This window comes from Schistocerca piceifrons, chromosome 2 (genome assembly GCF_021461385.2).
Source record: "Schistocerca piceifrons isolate TAMUIC-IGC-003096 chromosome 2, iqSchPice1.1, whole genome shotgun sequence".
NCBI lineage: Eukaryota > Metazoa > Arthropoda > Insecta > Orthoptera > Acrididae > Schistocerca > Schistocerca piceifrons.
The window spans coordinates 147,274,880-147,278,125 of record NC_060139.1 but is presented as its reverse complement, the minus strand read 5'-3'; the positions used below and the strand labels follow the sequence as shown (position 1 = coordinate 147,278,125).

The 3,246-nt window shown below is 41.1% G+C and overlaps 1 pseudogene; it reads right to left on the bottom strand.

Moving 5' to 3' along the window:
* Positions 1–432: 432 nt before the first annotated feature.
* On the bottom strand, positions 433–550 carry LOC124778803 (annotated as a pseudogene).
* Positions 551–3,246: the final 2,696 nt, after the last annotated feature.

Sequence of the window (3,246 nt, the reverse complement as noted above, 5' to 3'; positions counted from 1 at the left end):
GCATCAAACAGTTTTTGTTTGCATCATATGATAAAATAAGAAAAAGATTTTACGACACAATTCTTCTTCTAGAAGGAAGCACAATCCCTGCAATTAGGTCGACAAAGCACTTTTCTATTGGCAACTTATTTTCCAAGGCGCTGGAATCCCCGTTTTATCAGTTGTAACGAGAATATTAAAAGACTACTGTAGGAAAAAAGTCCCAGCATAACTCACGCAGAAGTCGTATTCAAAAATTATGTAACTCCGTCCAAACAGGGCTTGGAAGGCCCAACGGTACCGACCGGCCGCCGTGTCATCCTCACCCCTCAGGCGTCACTGGATACCGATACGGAGGGCATGTGGTCAGCACACCGCTCTCCCGGCCGTATGTCAGTTTCCGAGACCAGAGCCGCTACTTCTCAATCAAGTAGCTCCTCAGTTTGCCCCGCTTGCCAACAGCGCTCGGCAGACCGGATGGTCACCCATCCAAGTGCTAGCCCAGCTCGACAGCACTTAACTTCGGTGATCTGACGGGAACCGGTGTTACCACTGCGCCAAGGCCGTTGGCAAAAATTACGTAAATCCTCACAAAACTTGGTGATGAGAACAAGGTCTTAACAACGTCTCTTATAAACCAGGGAGAGTATTGATAATTTTTATTTTTTGGATCGACTGACTGAAACTGAATGAAACACAATTTTAGTTTCATACGCGTTTATTCTCCGTAAGGCATCTTCAGTGGCCTGGAAAATGTACATATTTTTACTATTTAGTTTACATTTTGGGGAAATGTACCTATAGGTTATAAACAGTTCTGGTGGTTGCTTTTTGCTATGATGTAGTAATATTTTAAATTCCACTTACAGGTTGCGTGGGCGATTTTCTACATATTACGTCTCTGTTCCATTCCTGATGTCGTTCCTCCTCTTATAATTGCGACTTAGGGTTTTTTCCACATTTCACAGCACTAGGAACTGAACACTTGCTGTGATGCAATGTTTAGATTTGTGTTGCCGACTGTCGGATGTTATTGTCAAAGATCGAATATTATTGACAACTTTCGAGTGTAAAAATTATCAGTATACCGTAATGTTACACGCAACTGAGGGATATAGGATAGGACTCGATAGTTGCAGAGAGAGTAACTTCGTAATTTAATTCGCATTACACACACACTGAAAGAAGAAGTGAAGTAAATCATTGAGAAACCATTCAATTCAAGGTCAGTATATTAATTCTAATAGTCAGAACAGTAAAATAAATCGCTGCCCACTGATACCGTAAGTGACAACATATCTTTAGATACGAGAAGAATTGTACCCTTACAATAGCACCCGGAAACCACGTGCATAAAACGTTCATCCACCCATCATAATACCGCCTGACGCTGACTTCAGTTGCAAATACTTTGTAGCTGAAAAAGAAATGAATCTTATAAGCACGTAAAAAAAAATATATACGACAGTTGTGGTCATCAGCGGTGGGGACAGTAGACAATGTGAAGAAGTTGATGACACTGGACACAAAAAATGCATGAATAATATTCTTTCTGTTATCTCCCACGAATCGTCGACGGATGTTAATCGACATTTATAAAATTTCTCACAATAAAAGTACCAGCAACGATGTAGCCCATTACTTGTCTAACTGCATCGCAATCCCGAAATTCTATCGTAATCGAAAAGTAAATTAAATAAAGTCTGTTCGGCAAAATGAAGTTAACTTTTACCGCTGAGAAAATGACGTATCGGCGTGCGGTTGTCGCTAGTCTGTCGTTTGCTCTCAACATACATTCGCAATTTGGAGCGAAATTCATTTTGCAGGAACGATTTTGCTTACAGCCAGCGTCAGCGCGTCACAATAGGTGTTTTATTTTCCACGTGTTTCGCTGATACGTCGCATTCAGCACAACGGTAGAGTGAGACACGCATAGCTCTAATTTTGCTGAACCGAAATTGTTTTACGCTTCAGTCGAACGTCGGCAACAACCATTTTTACTCATTTTATAGCTATCGCTGGAATCAAATGGAAGCCTGCATCACTAATCAGTGCTGCAATTGCGGCTATTCATGATTCCCAGCTACATATAAAAAATGTCTGCCTTCTAACAGCGTCAGCATTGATAACAAAGGAAGAAAGCGGTGTGCTACTGTATTGCAAATATTCAGCGAAATCGCGATTCAGCAGACTTCATGTCGTTGATGTGCTACTGAATAATCTTCGTTATTTAGTATATGTTGTTAATTAGCCCAAAGATTCGAAACATGGAATGAATTATGTAATTACAAACTGAGGTGAAGAAATTGGCACAGGTGAGGAAGTAGCAGAGGAGTGTAGTTTGATGATACAAAAAAAAGGGCATGGCGCTATTTAATTTGCTGGTTTTATTAGTGTACGGCGACTATACCGAAATAATTTTTTGACAGTTATGTTGTTCACAAGTCCAATTTAAAAAAGGTAGGGCTGACAGGTTCACATCTAACCATCTGTTAAATACTCGTAACTCATAGGTATTCTTACATGAATTAAAGTCAGAAGAATGGAAAGACAGGTATATTCGACCTCTGGGGAGATCCATTTTAGTTCCGGAGAAATGTAGGACCCCGTGAGGCAATACTGACCAGATGACGTATCTTAGATGACAGACTTAAGTACGACACGTCTACGTTTAGAGTATTTCTAAATTTAGAGAAAGCTTTCGACGCTGTTTACTGGAAAATATTATGAAATCCTGACCTTAACACTGATCAAAACACAGGGAGCAGAAGATACTCTACATCTTTTAAGGGAGGAGACTGCAGCTATGACTCGCAGGACAGGAAAGGGAACCAGTCGTTGAGAAGGTAGTGAAGCAGCGAAGTAATCTATCCCCCGTGTTATTCAAAATGCACACTGAGCAAGTACGTAGATCTGTGGAACGGAATGAGTGCTGTCTTCAAACGATTTTATAAGATGAATAGTAACAGAAGTTCAAATGGTTGACATAGCTCTACACACTATGGGACTTAACGTCTGAGGTCATCAGTCCCCTAGACTTGCCCGAGGCAGGATTCGAACCTGCGACCGTAGCAGCAGCGTGGTTCCGGACTGAAGCGCCTAGAACCGCTCGGCCACAGCGGCCGGCTAGCAAAAGTGAAAGGAGTATAATGGAATGCTGTCAAATTGAAGTGATGCTGAGGGAATTAGGAAATGAGAGACTAAAAAAAATGTTAAGAGCTGCATTATGCAGCACATAGCTGAAACGGTATATTTTATTAGAGACGA